The following is a 22,412-nucleotide window of genomic DNA, read 5'->3' as shown; positions in this document are numbered from 1 at the left end:
TCTGTTCCCAAAACTAAAACTCTTCCTCGCTGCTCAGCGCTTTTCTTCGAATCAAGAGGCGACTGCAGCTGTAGAGTGGTATATTGCAAATCTTACTAAGAACAGTTACAGGGAAGTGATAATGGTGCTGAAGCATCGCTGGAATAAATGTATGAGGCTTATGGGAGATTGAGTTGAAAAATAAAAATAATTTCGCAATTATAAATTTGTTTTTACATTGTTAGGCCGAGAAGGTTTCAGACCACTCTCGTATTTATAGGGATAGTATTTAAAGAAGACTCATCATTTTAAAAGCTGTAATCTCAGTGTCATTTTTTGCTTCTTACAAATCTTGTATAAGGCAATTAGTGCTATTAGGTGAGGAGCAGAATTATGTCGTTGCGGTACAGCAAACAGAACCCGAATCCTCTTTCTCTCTCTCTCTCTCTCTAATAGGACAGCAGTAAATAAAACAGTACTAAGTTGTAGATCATCATTCTATCTATAAACGTTTGCAGTGGTAGTGTCTAGACTAATATCGCATCCCTAAAAACTAGTTCATATTTCTCATCACAGCGATAAGATCTGGTGGGGGGGGGGGGGGGTGGGGGGGGGGGGGGGTGGGGGGGGGGGGGGGTGGGGGGGGGGGGGGGTGGGGGGGGGGGGGGGTGGGGGGGGGGGGGGGTGGGGGGGGGGGGGGGTGGGGGGGGGGGGGGGTGGGGGGGGGGGGGGGTGGGGGGGGGGGGGGGTGGGGGGGGGGGGGGGTGGGGGGGGGGGGGGGTGGGGGGGGGGGGGGGTGGGGGGGGGGGGGGGTGGGGGGGGGGGGGGGTGGGGGGGGGGGGGGGTGGGGGGGGGGGGGGGTGGGGGGGGGGGGGGGTGGGGGGGGGGGGGGGTGGGGGGGGGGGGGGGTGGGGGGGGGGGGGGGTGGGGGGGGGGGGGGGTGGGGGGGGGGGGGGGTGGGGGGGGGGGGGGGTGGGGGGGGGGGGGGGTGGGGGGGGGGGGGGGTGGGGGGGGGGGGGGGTGGGGGGGGGGGGGGGTGGGGGGGGGGGGGGGTGGGGGGGGGGGGGGGTGGGGGGGGGGGGGGGTGGGGCCGCAGTTGAAATTGAGTAGTGAAATGTCTGGAAAATAAACCTAAAATTAAATGTAATTAAATGCTTACATTGGTCTTTTTCACAAATGGCAGAGATCCAATAGGAAACTGTTTTAGAATGAAAGCAGTCTCTTGAGCCTGTAGAATAGAAAACAATATGATTGAAAAGATCATAATAATAGGACGTCAATAACACAGCTATGATTGATGTATAATTAAATGCATCTCTCGCGAAATAATATGAAGTCTCTCGTCTATAAATTAGTCAGATCTTGAAGAGTGCACGAAGGTCATTAAATAAACCTGCGATATCTGCATGGCTCCTTTTACATTCGAGAGTAATCTTATAATTTTAGTTCTATTTCTGATTGTTGTTTCGATCCGTAGATATACGGATCATGTTTAAAAGAAAAAATCATGTGTACACACACACACACAAACACGCAACATACAGAGATACTGACTGAGAGAGAAAGAGAGCGAGAGAGTGAGAGAAGAAAGGATTATGGTTAAGAAAACCAAAATGATTTCAAAGTAATTAAAACAATTTTCTACCATCCAAATCTGGCTACCTCTTATTCAGATACTGACACTGAAAACTTGCGTAAAATCATTTGACCTTTAAGCTATTCTTTCTTCTTATTTTCTCAAGTCTCCGTAGCTTATTCGGTATTTGGTAATGGCAATGACTTTTCATTGGGGAAAACCGTTGTACTTTTATAAGTCTTTAAACCGGAATTGAATTATCCAGTACCACACAATGGGAGGAGGCTTTTCCACAAATTTAAAAGTCAGTAAAACCAGCAGTGCATACAAGAAACTAGCAGTATGACTACTCATAACCGCAGCTGATTTTGCTATCATTCAGATCAAGTCAGTCAGCAAACCCCTGTTTAGCCATCAGTACACATTAGAACTAATCGTCTACTATATGTTGATATGCAGACATTGAACTGAACTAAAACTGCAGTCACTTTTCTTTTCGTTTTCTGGAAGTGCTCTATTCAACAGATGAGTATTTACAATCAGCCCGTTTTTCCTTTGCACCTTCACTTCATCTAATAATCACTACTGTCTTTCTATACGGCATATATTAGTGCTCCGTTGAAATTTTTAAGCAATTTACAAAACACAATTAAGAGACAAATGATAGAAATTCAAAATAATCTTCAGCGATCATTATTTACTTACACTAAGACCGAGATTTAGTTCAAATTAAGAGAATCATTCGGACAGCATTAAACACAACTTACAATACGCTTAAAACACAAGATACTAAACTGGTAAATAACGTTCACCTTGCAGCTATCATACTAAAACATGTACTTATAATGTTGGGCGTGGGTGTGTATTGTAACTCAATTATTACAGTTTCTTTTTTGTCGAATCACACGATTCATTAGTAGTCATGTTCAGCTTGCAGCATCATCCCTTCCCTGAAAATGGAGTTCTGGCTTTCAACAAGTAACATTTTGTTACACACGCTCTTCAGTTGACATGACCTGAATTCCTCCTTGAGAGTTGCTTTAGAGAGGAATATTCAAGTCCTTTTATTACTTTGTGCTCGTTCTGCTATTCCCACATTTGTGTAGCTTGTTGTAAGTGTTTTTATTTTCACCGCCACATTTCCATCTTTTAAATGCATTCGTTAAAGACGATCTTGAATATCGTAACTGTCAGTAGTTGCATTATCTAAATTATAATTCATATAAAAGACAATAAGAGCCATATACACGACTTAGAGTCAGATATCTTCTTCACACATTATTCTGCAATATCCAAATAAATTTTAAGCAAAGTGCATTTATACAAAAAATTTTGATACAGAAAATACTTGACTTCTGGATTCAGTATTGTGCGATTCATATCAGAATAAACTTTTATTTCTTGTATTATGAAGTATATAGTTGTACTCCGAAGTAATGAAGAACTGTCAGCGCTATCATTACCATCAATGTAAAAATACTCATACTATCTCATGTTTCGGAAACTATTTTACACGAGGACCATTCCTGACTTAAAGCCGATTCGATTTCAAAACTTAAAACTGATTTCTCACGTCATGACGAATAAACACCACCCCAAGATGGAGAGGATATCATGCTGGCTAGTAGACTCAACGCTCTCGCAATTGGTGAGGCCACCACCCTGGTTGGCGTAACCGCTCCAGACCAAAGAAGATGCGGGTTCAAATCCCACCTAGGCATGAATGCTTGGAATTGTGTCATTCATTCACACATGCGAATAAACACTCCCCCAAAGATGGAGTGGATTACCATGGGGGATAGACTCAACCCTCTCTCAATTGAAGAGGCCACTACCCTGTAGTCGATAGAAAACAGGCTGAATAGCATCATCATAATGTACAAACTATTATATTTTATTATATCTAAACAGCTATTAATAAAAATCTTTTATCATATCAATCGAATCACTAACTGGTTAAGAAACGGCATATGTATAAACCCTGGAAGAACAAAGCTAATGATATACAAAAAACCCCAAACCCTGCCCATAGAAACTATGGGCAGGGTTTATGGGTTTTTGTATATCAATAGCTTTGTTCTTCTCACTATCCGGCATTCATCCTCCTATACACAAAGTGCAGATCCAAAAACCCCAACCATGACATAGGTGAAAACAACACGCTATCTCAGACTTCACTTCGATGCTGATCAAAGTTGGAATAGCCATACAAACTACCTACATACCAAGCTTAGGATAATAGCAAGCAAACTATACAGATTAAAAGACATTGCCCCAACCCACATAAAAATACTAATCTATAAAGCATTACGTGAAAACATTTTAAGATAAGCAATCACATGATATGCATTCTGCACAGACTACAAACTTAACAGGTTACAATGGCTGCCAGATAAAATGGTAAAACTGATATTCTGGGAACAACCCACACTTATGCAGGAAGCACGGACACAACACAACATATTTAATGTGAAACACTTATGCCACTACACAGTCATGTTAAAACATTACAGCCCAACCTATAGAGTAACCAGAACAACATATCACATAACAAGACCACAGTCAACAAACTACATAACGTATAAGTACAACAATCACTACGGTAAAGCCACCCAAAACTTCTACGTACCTGACATGATAAACAAACTGCCGTTCGAAGACAGAAACCTAGAAACATACAGAGAGCTGAAACAGGCGCTATATAAATATTATAGCGAGAATGAAAATTAGAACAATTTCTATTTCTCTCTCTCCTCCCCCCGACACACACACACACACACACAAACAAACAAATAACCTATGATAAATCCCCCTCTCAAAACCATCACTTAAAGAACACAAACAACAAACACACCATGTCTAAATCCAACCCAACTTACAAAGCATAGAAAAAAAAAAGTTAAACTGTAATACCAGTTAGAGTTTTCCAAGCATGCACCATCAAACAATAAAATCAACATGTGGCTTGTGACCAGTATAGAAACATAACCATGAAACCACCGCCATCTATTATCTATTATCTTCCTCAGATAAGCTCTGCAAAGCTTCGAGGAAGAAATCAGAAATTCGTCCCAAAGAAAGAATATAATACATTATACAGAAAAAATAAAAAAAAAAACTAAACCTATTGTAAATATGTAATATTATGTGTTGTAAATATGCAATCAGAATATACAATCATAATTTCAATAATAACAATAAAAAATAAGACAAATAAATAAATAAAAATATTATTTAAAAATATTATTAACTTGCAAGTATCTGTTATTCACAATTGTGATGTGCTATAAATATTATATATATACACACGTGTGTATATAATTATTACACTATGTATGCAAATTTATCTGAGATAATAAAATGTTAAAAAAATTATTATTATTATTATTATTATTATTATTATTATTATTATTATTATTATTATTATTATATAAAAAGACATGCTAAGACTATGTGAAGTTTAGATTTCAATATTTAATACAACGGAAAGTTTGCAATAGTTTCATACAATATAAGAGGAAGAACGTCTGTGTTTTAACATGTAACTCTGTAGAACCCAATCTGATAGATCAGTGATGGCAAACCTATGGCACGCGTGCCAGAGGTGGCACGCCCGAGTATTTTGCTGGCACGTCAACGATTTATATGTGATATCCTTTTATATTATAAATTATTCAGCCTTTTTTAATAGATACAATACGTACAAGTTAAATTTTGTTTTACAGGAGAGAGCAGCTATGAAGACAGGAATTTGATTGGTGGGGTATTAACAAAAGATCACACGACCCAAAGACAAATGGAACCGAAAATTTTTGAGTTGAAATGCTAATTTTCTTCAACCGAATTCCATAACATCTTCAACTGTCATAACAACATTCACTATATATTTCTTAGTTTTAAGACATTCACGACGGGGTGTCATTTATCGTTCCGACGGAACTTCTCATTACCGGCGGGCTCAACTCACACAAAGCTTCAACCCATGATTGGTTTTAATTGCCGCCTTGTTTGCGTTTGAGCTAGAAAGGGGACTCACACAAGCATCATACGACATGTTTCAACTCGTGGTAGAATTTTATTTGAAGTTAGCCTCTGTGATCTGTCGTAATGACATCGAGAATTTCAAATGCAATCATCAAACACTTATTTCATGTAATTGAAAAATTGGACAATAGTTTCAGTAGATACTGTGTTTCCGGTGCAACATATTGTTTTGCTTGCCTATACAGCGTAGTTTCTGTGAGAGGGGTACATGTGATTCATTAGTTAAGCGCAGATTTTATTCCAGCTGTCTCTAATTGCACTATTTGTTGAGAAATATATTACACAGACTGCAAAAGCCTCTGTACCTTAGGATACAATAAAACTATTTATTTTTTCTTGCATCTACAGTATATAAAGGCTGTTGGGAAGGGCGTGTTGTTTTTTGTGTGGGAGGTATATATGTAAAACTTTTTAATGTCTTTTTTTCGTAAAGTGAAATCAGGGGTGCCAGTTATACGCGAGGGCAAGTTAAGTTATATTCGACGGTAAACGTTCGCCGACAAGTCGACATCCTACTGCTGCTTCCTCTGCTCTGCTGGTTTCTATGGTGATTTACAATATTTATAAATATTTTTCTCAATATCGTTTTTTTTTTTTTTTTTTTTTAAAACCAACATCATTAAAATCAATTTAATAATGCAATAATCAATTTTAATACTGAATAATATTATAAATTTTCGGTGATCAGAATGGGATATGTCAATGAAACTTACCAGAATTTAATTTAATAATGTTGACCTGAGGAAACTCCAATATTTTAGCATTAGTCCTGTGATTGATAACTAATTTAAATGCGTACTTTTATATTTGTCGACATGCTACACCGTACACATTAAGTGTATTAATATTCTTTATGATTATGCCATAATTAATTATTAATACTTATTTACTAAAATAAATAGCCAAAAGGCTTCACATCGGCGATAGAAAATTATATAAATTAAGTGGATATTAAATCCAACATTATTTCAAAGCCGACTACAGAAACTATACACGTTTCTTGTGAAAATTTGACCAGAGATCTTACGGGAATACACTCGCCAAATTTCCCACGAAAATTCTATAGTTACTGTAGTCGGCTTTGAAATATTATCGGATTTAATATCCACTAAATTTATATAATATTAATACTTATGTTAGTTTAATGTATGAACTTTAAAAAAATGGGAACTGTATTTACGAGTAAGTTTGTTGGGACTGAGCCCTCTAATACAGTAAGAATAAATAAAAATACAGTCTATAGAAAAAGAATTGAGGACGACTGATCCTTAAGATTCCCTGACTTTTCCCTTTTCTAATCGCACGTGCGTTAATTATGCATTTCGCACCGCGCATCCGCCAGTAGGCAGAAATAAGCAGCGGCAAGTGCAATTATTGCTGCGTATGTGCACTGTTTTTTTTTTTTTTTTTTGCTACTGTAAATGGGAATTATAAAGATAATTTAATTTAGGCATATAATAAAATGTTGATTTTTTTGAAGCTATAAAAAATGCCTTTGATTTAAGTTGTGAATTATTTTGTTATAGTTCTACCGAACATGGCTGGCGAAAATAAAAAACGAAAACTATCACAGTCAAGCTGCAGAAAGTTCCAAAACTGGCGGACTGAAGAGTATGGCATGATTAATAAAGTCAATAAAGCAATATGCGTTTTATGTTCCGGGACAGTTGAGTGCCGAACGTTGTCAGTAAAACGGCATTATGAGACAAACCATAAATCGCTCCTTGAGAAAAGCAAGGAAGAACAGAAAGAATTTATTGCTCGGACAATTAAAAATAGGAATATCCAATGAACAACCCTAATGAAATTTATCAGAAGTCGTTCAAATATAACTGCTGGTAGTTTTTTTTTTTTTTTTGCCTCAAATGTAATTGCTAAACACAGGAAAACGTTTAGTGATGGGGAATATATAAAAGAAGCATGGTTAAAATGCGCACCAGTTCATTTTGAAGATTTTGAAAACAAGGAAAAAATTATTCAAGGAATAAAAGATATGCCTTTGGCTAGAAACACGGTGAAAGATAGAATCATAGAAATGGCTAAAAATATAACTCATCAGCAAAAAAACAGATATAAAATCTTCTGATTTAATTTCTCTTTGTCTTGATGAGAGTACTGACATAATTGGATCAGCTCCTTTAGCAATTTTAATTCGCTATTCTGTTGGGAATAACACGAAAGAAGAATTGATAAGTTTAACATCATTAGCAACACCAACAAAAGGAATTGATATTTGCAACGCAGTTGTAAATGCACTTGCTGAAAGAGATATAGATCTGTCCAAAATTGTATCAGTAACTACTGATGGTGCTCGCAGTATGACTAGAGAGGAAAATGGGTTCGTCAATTTATTTACCATATATATTGGAATTTCAGTTCTGGGTGTTCATTGTATTATACATCAGCAGGTTTTATGCGCAAAGGCTAGTTTCAAGCCACGGGAACATATTATGAGCATTGTAACAAAATTGGTCGATTTTATATCGGCGCGCGCTTTAAATAAACAATATTTTTATAGAATTATTAAGTGAGGTAAACTCGGTATACAATGGTTTACTTATGCACAACAACGTCAGATGATTAAGTCGTGGGAAAGTTCTTCAAAGATTTGTTGAGTGTTTAGATGAAGTCAGACTTTTTTTACATAATGAGAAAATCATTGAAAAATGCAATCAATTAATGAATCGAATTGCTTTCGAAATTAATGTTTTTTACTGATTTGTGTTTCCATTTAAATGAATTAAATGATAAACTGCAAGGTGTTAACAAGACAATTATTGTCATGTTTGATTTAATCAAAGCATTCGAAGCAAAATTACCAACTTTTAATCCTGACGTCATTTCCAATACCTTCTGATATTTTCCAAATACAAAAAAAGTCTTTGTAGATCTAGAATCCCATGAAAAAACAGTCAAGTTAAATTGACAAAAGAGTTTTCTACAGTTATTCAGTCGTTAATCAACGAATTTTCTTCAAGATTTACGCAGTTCGGGGAATTTGCAGAGACATCAAAATTATTTTGCATCCGGATTCAATTTGGAGATTTTCGAGTGGCTGAATTTGGAAGATATAGAAATGCAATTAATCGATTTTCAATCTAGTTCTATATGGAAACAAAAGTTTGTTGATTTGAGAAATGACTTGGAAATAATGGAAAATGATCGATTATTGGGGCAATTAAAAAGAATGCACAAGAGGAAAATATTGAGAACTTGGAATACCATTCCTGAAATTTTTTGTTGTTTAAAAAAACTAGCGATAGCTATATTATCAATTTTCTCCTCTACATATGCTTGTGAGTCATTATTTTTTGAAATGAATTTTACAGAAGGCAGTTTAAGAAATAGAATGACTGATGAATCTAGTTCTGCGTGTGTATTACTAAAAGTGACAAAATATGAAAACCAGATATAAAGCGTTTGGCATCTAATGTACAACAGCAAAAATCTCATTAATAAATTGATATATTCATATTGATAAATTAATAAATTGATAATAGGTTAATATTGATTTGTATGCGAAACTGTGTATGTCAAATTATGTGTTCATTGTTCTGAAATTCTATATTAATTTTTAAACTTGTCTCAATAAAATACTGCAATTAATTTTGTATTAATTAATGTTAACTAATTAATTAGTGTTGTATTAATTAGTTGCTGACGTGCCGTGAACGTCAGCAACTTGATTTGTAAAATTTTGGCACGGGGACATAAAAAGGTTCGCCACCATTCTAATAGATAATCAGAAATTTTTTAGGAATGCATCGCAGTATATATATATACAGTATATATAACAATAAACAGAACAAAAAAAATTAAAGTAAGGTTGATCATACCTCATGAGTTGCTGCATGTAAACAACTTGCAATTCGCACCATAAGACAAAATATATAAAAAACATAAACAGCAAGGAATACTCGAATAGATAATAGATGAGCTAGATTGAATATCTGACAGCCCAGTAAACAACAGAAAGCAGTGTTCCCAGCATAATTAAAAAACAGCGCACTTGAAAACAAATGGTTTGCTTCTCTCACAACACAGCAGCATCTCATATAAAGCATGCGTATATCTTCTACTTTGACCATATTCCCTAAGGAAATATTTTCCTTTTTCTCTCTTAAAATCTGGTTTATGACAAAGAAAGAATATCTATGAAATTCTGCGAAATAAGAAAACCAGTATAGCATGACAGCAGGTGAGTTTAACAAGAAATTCATAACCACTGCACCCCCTATTACAAGCAGCACATATTGAACTGAAACTGGCCACTTATCTGATAAAAGAGATTTTGAGTTTTCCTGTCCAATATATGCGGCTAAAACTGAACATGTATAGACAAAGATGTGGACAAAAAGAATTTTTATTATGATGCTCCTTATTCTGAATGGTTTGGAATGTTTGGCATTTAAATCTGCTTCGAGATTGCAGCAATTGATCACGAGCGAGATCATTTGATTTCTCTTTTTTAATAAGAATAACCTCGTAAAAAGAGCAAACATTGCACTGTATAAATTGGTCATCTGATATACAAAATTTAAATTCTTTTCAACATGTTTCTCGGATCTATCCTGTTCGGCGAAGTAAAGTAAAATAAGAACAACGCAGTAATTGAGGCATCCATAGAAGGTCTGCCAACTGCAGGCACGAATGCGCATGTTGTAGATATCAGAATTAAAAAATACTTTGAAAAAGGAACTACCACTTATGAGGTTCATCAGAGCAACAACCCTAAATCCTTTGTAGAAGTTAGTTTCTGTGAGAGCCATGTTCAGAAAAGGAAAAGAAAATAACTACTTCTCGCTTCGTTATCCTCCTGTATTCTAAGTAATCCTCCTGTAATGTAGAGCCCTTCATTCTAACATGAGAAAAAATAAACCACGAATACCGGGTGCATTTCCTAGTAATGACGTAACGTTATTTTTTGCCCAGGAGTATTGATCCAAATATTGATGTCTTTACGAAGCAACGAAATTAATTTCTTTTTTGTTTAATTTTGTGAATACAATGTAGAGCCCTTCATTTTAACGGATAAAATGTGTGCACTAGTAAAATATTAATCAAAAATATTTACCCAAATATATATTATAAACACTTTATGTGATTGTGATAATGCAACTCATTACTCATTACACCCCAAACTAGTTCTCAGCATATTCTATGTGATGCTCTGCCTGAGTGCAGCTCATCTTGAAGATGGGCTTCAACACATGCAACTGATATTATGGTTTTCTTGTATGTTTTTTTTTTTATATGTTGGGACCATATACGAGAGGTTGGCTGATCAACCTATAGTGCTTTAGAACCATATGTGGGTACAGGGATGGGAAAGGAGGAACTTGTTAACATTTCATTAAAAAGACTGTATATTGTATTCCGTGGGAAATACATCAAGAGAAAGACCACAGTTCAGCAGTAGCAGGGATGAAGGATGAGGAAAAGAAACTTGTTTTGTGGATTTCAAGGTATACTATGAAGGGATGTTGGGAGGTGGCTGTACGTGTTCCAATGGGTATAGTATAGAGTGGAGGAATTACTCATGTTGTTTCAAATGAACATTTGTGTAATATACAAATTGCAGAGATTAAACGTCTACGAGAAAGTGTGGGAGTGAGTCGGTAAGAGGTGGATCATTTATGAGTCTAATTGCTGTCCTCTGTATTGAAACAAGCATTTTGAGGGAGCTATTAGGAGCCCCACTCAAAACGTGAGAATAGTATTCGATAGCTGGGCGATCGAATACTGTTCGATCTGTATTGCGATTTGTATAAGGTTAATAGCTAGTTTGAAGTGAAGTAACGCCTTGAGCGAAAGAGAAAGATTGTTTTTTGGAAGCTCAGGATGCAATGTTTGTGATGTGTTTATGCCAGGAGAGGCCTGATTTCATGGTAATTCCGAGAAGAGAACTTTCATATTGTCTGGAGATTTGAGTGGTATCAAAAATAATACTGGGAAAAATGGTTCTTTTTTGTGGGAAATAATCTCGTCTACTTCAACTCTAGTAAAACTGGATTTTACTAGAGTTGAAGTTGACGAGATTATCTGAGCCCCATCGGAGGATGTTTTGGAGGTATGCGTTAAGGAAAGTTGTGGTTGATGTTCTATCTGTTGAAGGGAGTTGTGTTGGGTAAGATTTATCAAATGAAAAGAAGGTGCAAGGTAATGTCATCTGCAAAACTGTGTATTGGGTTGGAGGTCAACTGAAGTAGGTCATTGATGTATATCATGCCAGTGAGGATTACTTTGGTGATGTGTTCAGTGCATATGTTTCGATTGGAAGACTGCAAAGAATAGTCCAACCACGAGAATGAAGCATACGTAATCTCGGAGGCTGTCCCATTTGGCATTATTATAATGCCAAACTGCTCTTGTGCCGGTGTCACTGTGTAAGCATTGTTGCATGGGGTAGGAGATGAGCATTAGGTTGTGGTCAGAATTACCCAGGGGCTCACTACTTTCAAGGTATAATTGGAAGAGTCATTGGTAAGGAAGTGATCTAGGGTATTTTGAGAGTGATTTGGGTTATCTGGTATTCTCGTCGGCTTGTGAACAATTTTTGTAAGGTCGTTGGTGAAATCCAAATATTTAAGCATCTCTGACTGCAGGATCTGTACAACTGCAAGAGGACAGCCAGTTGGTGTTATGGACATTAAAATGACTTAGGAGGATGATTTCACTATCAATATAGTAGGACTAGAGGAAATCAATTTTTGAGGGGAGGAAATTAACGAACTCGGAGCGGTTGGTGGTATTGGGAGAGCGATAGAAACGGCGGATGAATTTGACTGAGTAGGGAAGGGATATTCTTAGCCAAAGAAGGTCAAAGTTGGACTATTCTAAGTTTTGTGCTTTCTGCAAGGGTATGTCAGAGCGGATATATGTGCACACACCACTCTTGGTTCGAAAGGAGTTAAATAGTGAATAGTTTGGATGGTTGAGATGGATAGTGCCGGGGGAAGGTGAAATTTGAGTTTCTGTTAAGAAGAGTAGGTGGGGTTTGGTTGACTGCAGATGATAGTGAACGCTGTTGTGTTTTGTCAAAGTGTTTGACATGTCAAACATTTTGACATGTATAGAAATAGAATTGAAGAATTATATAGATATATAATTTCTGGAATATATTTGATAGCCTGAAATACATTATTATGTTTAAACTGTATGAGAAGCAAGTAGACTTTGTTTGCCTTGGAAACTATACAAATTTTTAAATGGCTTTGAAGGCCTGGTTGTTTGAGCTGTTGACGTAACCACAGTTAAACCAACTGAATGAAGATTCGGACCATACCGTTTGCACGAATGTTTGCTTTGCATTTAAGTGGGTTTCATCATTTAGTGCGAACCCTCCCCCCCCCCTCGTCTACTTACTGCAGGGTGGAAATGGCTTGAATAAGTTCCATGTTTGCTCTTTCAGAGTAAGGTTTCCGGATTATGTAAAAAATTAATTAAAAATAGCAAAAACTAACAAAAACTTTAAATTATTCTTTCTCCATCAACGCTAATATTACATGTAATTATTTTTTATTACTTACGTGGCTGCGAGTCGCATAAAAAAAAAATGCTTCCTAAAACGCAAAGTTTAGACTTGTATTTCATTACTTCTGCATTACATAAAAAACGGCCTACCTAATAAACAGACCTTTACTTTCTTAAGGTAAAGGTTTTTATAACACGTGTGTGTGTGTGGGGGGGGTGAAGCATTTGGATACTTTTACTAAACAGATAATTCGGTTGGTCCCTGATCAGATATATCACTAAACAGATAAATACGATGCTGTACGGTATTTATTGTTGTTTTTTAAAGAAATTGGTGTATGTAGATTAATGAACTAACAAATTTCCAATGGTTACGTAGCTTGTTTTTTATTATTATTTTTATTTTTTAATTGCAAGTGCATTTGTCGAGTCAGCCGCTCAGGGTAAGAAGAAGAAAAATAAACAAGGGATTCCACGTTTTTAATCTTTCTAAATCTCTTAACTAACTCATGCATAAATAATCACATGGCGATTTATTGATACATCCACATCATGCAACGTCTGACTGCCAACCATAAAAGATCACAGCATTAATGAAAAAATATATACTAATAACGTGACAAAGGTTCTTACTAAGTCAAATGTAAACAGTATTTTTATGTTTTAAAAAACTATATGTCCGTAACTTCAATAAATAAATATAAGTTAATTTTGCTTTTAAATTAATAAGATTTATTATCAAATTTTGTCTGACAGAAAACTAAATTATTTAGCTTCGAACAGCCTGTTATTTTCCATCTACGAGTGACCATTAAAAGTTCTTATAAATAAATAAAACTGAACATATAAGGATATTCAAGATTTAAAGATAATGTCCACAGGACAGAAGTTAAATAAAATATTTCTCCATGTAACTGATTCCTTTCCCTTCGAAAAAAACGCGCTTTGTTTCTAAGCATATCACCACTTCTAGAAAAATGAAAAATTCTGTACTAGAACAGATAAAGTGACAATATCGCTGCTCTCTTCCTTATTTTGATATCAATCTCAAAATTAATGCATCTCTTCCCAGTGATGTTGAGAGTATAAGCGAAAAACTGAGTTACGTACTTCTAATAAGGGATATGAATCTTCAGGTTGTCTTCAGCTCATACCAATGATTACATTTGTGGTAGAAGATGTTGTCCAGGGGATATATTTTGATGTCTACGCAATAGAACCGCAGAATCGCATATATCAAAGTTTTTCATAAGCTGTTACGTTATAAAACTCCGATTGCCAGCAGAAAAAATCCTCGTCTAATAGCACAGACGTATTTTTACAATCATCCGGCTTTATTCGGTCTGTTTTCCCGAGTGTTTAGAATATCCGCCTTTCAACCAAGAGGCTGCAGGTTCGAATCCCACCTTAGATATGGATGACTGTGATTGTTCTTCTTACAGCTTAACGTTTGTTTCATATGTATTGCTGTGTCCTGGTGCAGTATTACCTTTGATGTCTTTGCACCACGAATTCAAATCAAACACAATCCGATTTCACATTTAGGAAGTGAGATTCTCTTGCAATTATCCGTTATGCTGTCTTTAGAACTATCCATGAATGGGAAGATCGAACGAGGTAGAAATTCAACACGCTCTTTTGTACGATGAGATTATGGTCGAACTAAAAGGAAGGAAATGAACAACAAAAAGTGATTTTGAGAGCTTAAGAGAAAATCTGAAAGACGAAAATAAAATTTAAATCATTCCCAAGAGACATTGACGTTGCTTAAACCTTTCTTTTTTATTTACTCCGATTAGTCGTAATTTTAAAATAAACGTTTTCTTTGTTACTTTAAATGTCACTTTCGTATTATATAGGAATTTGTGAAAAATTCTGAAAAATGAGAACTCTAAGACAAAATTATTGTTGGTTGCATAATCAGTATGAAATTCATTATTGCACTCATTATTACAGTAATCGTAGATTGCACACTTTCTTGCAACTTCAAATAAAAGCCTATTGAAGAAGCTTCAGCGAAGCATATGGCAATAATGATCGAACTAATAATAATAATAAATAATAAATAATAAACCTTATACTGTATGATGGTTTTCTCTGAGCAGCAATTAGTCGTTTCAGTTCTGCCGCAATCGATAAAAAATATATCGTAAGGTTTTCTGGCATCTACATAAATATTCGTAAAAATACGTTCCAGTTCATCCATAAAAACAATGTATATGCCATGAATATGCTTTCGGATGTTTGGACTCTGTTGAAACGTACTACAAATTGTCAAACAGCACGTAGTTTGAAAACTCCGCATACGAATACAAAATATCAAATTTTAGAGCTAAGCAATAGTTGCATTTAGAGGTTGCGGTGCTTGAAATTGATATTCCCAATTAGGAAATAAAATGAACTTTTTTTGTCATCTAAATAAGAAAACTCGTGCTTTCTCGAATCTTTCAAATCAATATTGAAATCGAATTTTTCAAAGATCGATTTCATTATTGAAGTTACTTTCAATATTTTGAAGTTTGATGTGGTATAAACACCATTTCCCGTGATGAAGGCTAAAATTTAGTTACATTTTATTTGTTAAGGTGGAGCTGTCGTCTATTTATATTTTACCTTTTATTGTTATTAAATCATATTCTTTTGCCATTTATTGATGTGGTATTCTCAGATATTTGAATACATAGGCCAACCAAGTCATGAAATGATTCGCATTTCATAACTCATACCTTCAGTTATGCTTTTTAATCAATAAAACTCGTTTATAGCTCTTTAATTCTTTGTAAATAGCACACTGAATTTTGTTCCTCGTAGTAAATACTACTATACTAAATTAGTCTCCTCTCATTAGTTCTCCAGAACCTTCTTATATGGTTTAAAGCATTTGTGACCGTAATATTTTCGTGAAATTTATTATAATAGTCAACCACACTTTTTTTTCTAAAAGAATATCTCTAACCTATAGACTTTCCAATGTTTTTTCAAAATGTGTGCTCGTAGAACGCGCAAAAATATTCTTACAGTTCAGTTTATGTTTTAGCATTTTGTCATAAGAATTCAAATAGCTATATACAATTTATAAATATTTAACTTTTTTTAATTCGGATGTTTTAGACTCATGGTGACGTCCATTACAGAATGCAGATACAATCATTGATTGTATAAATCTTTTGTAGATATTTTATCGCTCTTTTCCAAGATGGAGATTATAAATTCTGAATTTTCCAGAATGGTGCGGATGGTGAAATTATCTTCCTCCTTGGAGCGGCTTCGCAAACTTCCATGATGTTTGGCCTCTGCATATTTTCTAATTCCTATTCCACACACCGTAGTAAATAGTGAGATAGATATACAATTTGTTGTGAATTGTATTAAGATAAAAATTCAATATATGAGGAAGAAATGTTTTTGCTTTAAATTTGTTTTCGGAAGGAACTCTAGTTTCTTTCACGAAGCGGCCAAATCAATATTTGAAACCAGACATAAAAATGCTAGTTTTAGTTTACGAAATATCAGTGTTCCTCAAGAATGCTATTGAAATTCATTGATCTACGGAGATGGCGAAAGATGAGACCAACTGCTTACCGATTTCCAAAAAAGTAAGGACCTAAGACAGAGCGAACAAACGTCTAATGGAGAAAGAAAATATCTCATTGAAGAGTGATCAGCTTTGGGAAGTACAGCACCCTCATGACTAAACTATTTGCTGCTTCACATCAAATGGTCTCAGAATCCAATAGTGCAATAGCATATCTTTATTCAGACGTGTAGTCACCTAATGTATTTTGATGCAAAGCAAAGTTCTACATACAAGTAGCCTATTCGAAGGATAAAATCATGAATATAATTTCTCTTCGGATATAATTTATTTTCTGCCTATCCACTTCCACGGCCTAAACTCTAATCTTAATAGTGTCCAATACTATCTAAATTCTGCGAACTTAACCTACACTTAATGACAATTTAACCCTCAACACTGTTCGGCTCAACTTTCCAACAACACACTCTTCACTTCATGTTATAACCACCACTGTCTTTCTGTATGGCTTATTAATACTCCATTGAATAATTTTCACTCAGTTTAATAGTTTAACAGTTTAAAAGTTTTTATTATTTCCATCACGTATACAAATTATACATATTATACTATTCAAGTTGTATCATTATGACAATATTTCACAATACAATTCAATGCACAGTACAATGTTACAATAATAAAATTCAATTATTACTATCATATTCTGTTGGTATTAACACTTATTTTGGCTATTATTTTATTATAGATAATAAAATGTTTTCTCCTATATGCAAGTAGAATATAATATATTTCGAATGGTTTCATAGCTATGATAAGTAACTGGTTTAGAATAATGTAAGTTAGTTAATGCAAATGTGTGTAACCAAGGGCCGTAGCCATACTGGTTACTAGAAAAGTAATTAGCTCAAAACGGACACTGAGAGTCCGGGGACCGCATCTAGGAGGGGCTCCCTTACCTAATTGAATGAACGAATTTGTAAATCAATATTAATTGTTATGATATATGAGTTATAATGATCTCTTATACTATACGTTTAATATAATTGTCAGCATTCTTTAATCCCATAAGATAGTTTCTCAGTCTTTTTCTGAATACATATTCTGAGGTTATAGATTTAATTTCATTCGGAAGTTTATTATAGCTACTCGTCGCAATGTACTCGAAAGATTTATGAAAAATGTCTTTGTTAGTCCTAGGTACTTCCAGCGTGTTTTCGACCGCAGCGCAATCCATAGTCTACATTATATACCAAGAAACTTTCAGTGTTTCTTTTTACATATAACAGACAACCATAGAGATATAGTTTCTGAAATGGTAGAATATTATGAACGATATACAGATTATTTGTTGAATGTGCGAAGTCGGTAGTAGTTATGGCTCTAATTATTCTGTTTTGTATTCTTATTAATGGAAGCAGATTGTTATAATAGTCTCCTCCACAACAGGTACCATATTGTAGTGAAGAATTTACCCTGGAATAGTATAAACTTCTTAAGAATGCTGCATTTACAATTTTTTAACATAATTTATTCTGTTAATTATGAACCTAAACTTATTTGTTAAGAAAGTGGTGTAGGAGTTCCACTTCAAATTGCTATCGATATGGAGGTCCAAATAATTGAGTTTTTTTTTTTTTTTTTTATTAAGCTACATTTACAATTTAGAGTATCACTACATTTCCTTTCATGCCATTTTATAGTTATATTGTGATCTAATTTGTCTGTTAATGTAAAGAACATATATCTCGTTTTGTCGGTATTAATGTTTACAATTAAGAAACAAATGGACGGAATTCAAAATAATCTTCGGTGGTCATTATTTACTTACACTTCGATCTTCGACCGAGTTTTAGTTCAAATTAAGAGAATCATTCGGACACCATCAAACACAACTTACAATACGCTTAAAACACAAGATACTAAACTGGTAAGTAAAGTTCACCTTGCAACTGTCATACTAAAACATGCACTCATAATGTCTGGCCTGGGTGTGTATTGTAACTCAATTATTACAGTTTCTTTTTTGTCGAATCACACGATTCATTAGTAGTCATGTTCAGCTTGCAGCATCACCCCTTCCCTGAAAATGGAGCTGTGCCTTTCGACGAGCAATATTTTGTTACACACGCTCTTCAGTTGACATGACTTGAATTCCTCCTTGATAATTGCATTAGAGAGGAATATTCAAGTCATTTTATTACTTTGTGCTCTCTCTGCTATTTCCGCATTTGTGTAGCTTGTTGTAAGTGTTTTTATTTTCACCCCCACATATCCAACTTTTAAATGCATTCGTTAAAGATGATCTTGAATACCGTAATTGTCAGTAGTTGCACTATCTAAGTTATAAGTCACATAAAAGACAATTAGAGCCATATAACAGGCAATGATCACACCTCGGCGGAATTCGTTAACTTTCAAGTTAACATCAGTTAACTTAAAGTGACTACTCTTTGCAGTACTATTTATAAACCGACTTAGGATCAGATATCTTTCCTTCATACATTATTCTGCAATACCCAAATAATTTTTAAGCAAAGTGCATTCGCACAAAAAAATGTTGATACAGAAAATACTTGACTTCTGGATTCAGTATTGTGCGATTGATAGAATAAACTTTCATTTCTTGTATTATGAAGTATATAGTTGTACTCCGAAGTAATGGAGAACTGTCACCTCTATCATTACCATCAATGTAAAAATACTCATACTATCTCACGTTTCGGAAATTCTTTTACACGAGGAACATTTGACTTAAATCCGATTCGATTTCAAAATGTAAAACTGATTGCTCATAATATGTCCAATAAACACTCCCCCAAGATTGAGTGGATTACCATGAGGGGCTAATAGACTCAACCCTCCCGCAATTGGAGAAGCCACCACCCTGGTTGGCGTAACCGCTCCAGCCAGAAGAGGATTCAAATCCCGTCTAGGCATGGATGCCTAGACGGGATTGTGATTGTGATTGTGATTGAGATTGTGTTATTCATACACACAGGCGAATAAACACTCTCCCAAGATGGAGGGGATTATATGGGGGAGTAGACTCAATCCTCTCTCAATTGGAGAGGCCCCCACCCCGTAGTGGACAGAAATCATGCTGAATATCATCAACAAAATGCAAAAAGTATTATATTTTATTATATCTAAATGCAGTTGTTAAAAGATGAAAGTGAACTTATAAAAATATTTTATTGCATGAAATATTGCATACCTCGTTCGTCACTTTTTTGAAATAGTTAGCAATACATAACGTAAGCAAAAAATCTGTATAAAATAAAAGAATAAAGATAAAACTACCCACTCAACATAGCTGGAACATGGTCCGGTTTAACACTAAAAGTCCTCAGAGACAACCAATAGAATTACTCAAAGCATAAATAATAAAACACAGCCCGAGAAACCCGTTTTTTTCAACCCATGTTGTATGCTTCGCAATAGATAAACATCGGATGTAAAGCAGTATTATCTTCTCTAATCTCTCATAATTTTTATGAGAGACTAGAGAAGATAATGCTTTTATCTCATTCACAAAAATCCTCCGAAAATTAGCATATTACGAAGAAATTCATGTCTGCTGGGATACGAGTATGAAAAATGTAAGTAATCAACCCAGTCGCTAGTATTACCATTATACACTTCGTACGTCTACCATCCTACACTTACTAAAAATTAAAACAAAACAAAAATGTCGTTTCATTCCGTAAAGTGAAGTAAGAGAATGAAACAGTTCCTAATAAGAACAAGTGAACGGAAAAAAATACCAAATCAATCGACTATAATCTGAATGGTTTCATCTGCTTCGTAATCATATTGAGTTCAGGCTTGTAGCAAGTGTACAGCAAGGATATCATTTGATTCCCAGGCATGTACATAACATGCACAAACGCACTGCAGTTCAAAAATACTGAACACAACTGCGTATTACAAATATTTTCACTTCGATCCGAATATTTCGTTGTTGCAGCCATATACTGAGAAACTAGGGTAAAAACAAGAAACGAATCCTATCAATTTATAGATTAATTAGATTCATATGATTATTTAAGATTATTTAAGCTTCATATGCTACCAAAAGTATAGACAAAAAGGAGAAATCGAAATCCTATAAAATATGCTGTGGATGGAGTCCATTTTTAACTCAATAAAGTAAGAGCAGGTCTTGTTAAGGAAGTGACACTCCACAATGATAATACTTAATAGCCGTTTTTTTAGACTTTAGTAATTCTATTTTCGGAAACAAAAGTAGAGTCCTTGAAATTAGATGCGAAATTTCAGAGCTACTATCTATGTAGAAGGCGAATTGTAACTCCCTCGATTCATTACCTTGTCGTCTAAGGTTCAGAGCATTCAAATATTTGGATGGAAAGGTGAAAACGAAAGTCATGATCGCGACATAGCGACATAATCATTTTCCTGTTCATTCATGAAATTTAAACCTCCTCGTTGTTAAATGGGCCACCAATTTTATCTCTTTGGATAGCTTTTTATTTTCGTACATACAATTAAAACAATTCGATTTAATTAAAACGTATTGTAATTTATTTCCTGTTAATATTTTTTCTTCTGGATTTTTATTTTTGACTCTATGAAACGTATTTGATTCTATATCAGCAAAGCATATAGTTGTTTAAATAAATTAATTTTTTGATGCTTTTCTGTGATATCAGGAAACGTTTTCTACTCTTTAGAAAAAATCTTTTTTTTTTTTATTCTCCAAAAGGAAGTGACATTGAAATCTGTTAGAAAAAATAATTTTTGGAAATCAGTAAATGTGATTTGCAAATATGATAAATGAAATAAAACTGAATATTTGTAAAGTAAATTACCATTTCAGCATTTTTATATCACTTTCGTGTTAATCAAGAAAGGTACCCCAGCTGCATAAGAATTGTAGTTTATAAAATTATATGCAAAATATAAAGTGCATTATTTTAGTGTATTTAGTGTAATGTATTATAAAAAGTATATAAAGAGTATTTAAAATGTATTGTTATTATTATTATTAATAATATTGCCGTGAGAAAATGAAGAACAAAGAACAGATATCAAAGAAATGCAAAGACGCACATCAAGGTAAACTGCTTCCTGATCCTAAAATTACAGATAACTTTCATTAATTTAAACTCACAGTTAAAGACTTGCTAAATACATATGAAACGAATAAAAAAAATGTAAAGAGTATGAACATTACATACAGTTCAATAACGTGACCTCTGAAGAAATGTTAGGAACCGTGCGAGAAATAAAGACAACATTAACGGTAACGATAGAGACACAAGAAACACTCAAGCGCAAATATTTTCGCGAAGAACTGCTGAAAAAGGTAAACACACTTAAGTGTCAAATGGAGCACATGCTACAAAAGAAAGAAAAAAAGAACTTCAAATTGAGGAAAAAAACGAAAGAAAATATAGAAAACTTAAGCAACATAATGCAACTAATCGGCATCAAAATTGGCTTTCAAGTCGCAACCAAAGATATCGCCTCTATTAACCGAGGCCCACAAAAACAAAGAGAGACCACCACCAAAGATCACACGTTTTACCAGCAGAAGTCTGCATCAAGACAAGGCCGACAACATCGATCCTAACTGAAAAGAAACTCCCAACACCATCTATAAAACTGAACACTGGACTCCATATTTCACAAATCTTTTATACTAAGCAAGGAAGATAAAAACAGAGAACAACTGCAAGTTCCTGTGGACAAAGGATTCACAGATATTTATGAGAAAGAATGAAAACACTCGAGAATATATAATTACAAGAGAATCCGACTTACATAGCCTACCAATATAAAACA

This window comes from Typopeltis vanoorti, chromosome 16 (assembly GCF_054136105.1).
Source record: "Typopeltis vanoorti isolate ZY-2024b chromosome 16, IOZ_Tvanoo_1.0, whole genome shotgun sequence".
Lineage (NCBI taxonomy): Eukaryota > Metazoa > Arthropoda > Arachnida > Uropygi > Thelyphonidae > Typopeltis > Typopeltis vanoorti.
The sequence above is the reverse complement of the archived record's forward strand: the minus strand, read 5'-3'. Positions refer to the sequence as shown.